The sequence below is a fragment of the Anabrus simplex genome, chromosome 11 (genome assembly GCF_040414725.1).
Source record: "Anabrus simplex isolate iqAnaSimp1 chromosome 11, ASM4041472v1, whole genome shotgun sequence".
NCBI classification, from domain to species: Eukaryota; Metazoa; Arthropoda; class Insecta; order Orthoptera; family Tettigoniidae; genus Anabrus; species Anabrus simplex.
The window spans coordinates 33318224-33319042 of record NC_090275.1 but is presented as its reverse complement, the minus strand read 5'-3'; the positions used below and the strand labels follow the sequence as shown (position 1 = coordinate 33319042).

At 45.3% G+C, this 819-nt stretch overlaps 1 pseudogene; it reads left to right on the top strand.

Moving 5' to 3' along the window:
- The first annotated feature begins 236 nt into the window (after positions 1-236).
- On the top strand, positions 237-355 carry LOC136883609 (5S ribosomal RNA; annotated as a pseudogene).
- The last annotated feature ends 464 nt before the right edge of the window (positions 356-819 follow it).

Here is an 819-nt window from a genome sequence, read left to right as displayed (position 1 = left end):
AGGCTTGGAGTGCAACAGGTAGGAAACCTGCCATCTGGGTGACTGTCCTTAATGCATATCACTATCGATTGATATTGATTGGTACCTCGTTCTGTTGAATACAATTTATTATCCACATAATAATTGTCTCTCTCCAAACCATGCGATCGTTACTATAGTGACAGCCTACCGCCATTTCCTTAGATGAGGCAATTGTCAATTCATTCATAATATTATTGTTATTATGGCTATATCTAGCCAACGGCCATACCATGTCAAATGCACTGGTTCTCGTCCGATCACCGTAGTTAGGCAACATTGGGCCTGGTAAGTACTTAGATAGTTGACCGCTTGGAAACACCACGTGCCGTTGGTTCAATTCCCTTTTTCCGTTGGTTCAATTCCCTTTTGCCATCGGCCATACCATGTTGAATACACCGGCTCTCGTCCAATCATGCAGTTAAGCAACATTGGGCGTGGTCAATACTTGGATGGGTGACCGCCAGCGGAAAGGATGATTCCCACAAAAACATTCAAAAGAAGTCCGGCTACATGGCTAAATGGTTAGCGTGCTGGCCTTTTGTCACAGGGGTCTCGGGTTCGATTCCCGACGTCTTCATCATCATTTCATCCTCATCACGACATGCAGGTCTCCTACGGGAGTCAAATAGAAAGACCTGCATCTGGCGAGCCGAACGTGTCCTGGGACACTCCCGGCTTCAAAACCCATACGCCATTTCATTTCATTACTCAGAAAAGAAAAATTTAAGGTGTAAACGGAGAATCATCAAGTTCAAGCGCCAAGTTCCTCAGGAACTCAGATTCGCTACCAGTGTGAAT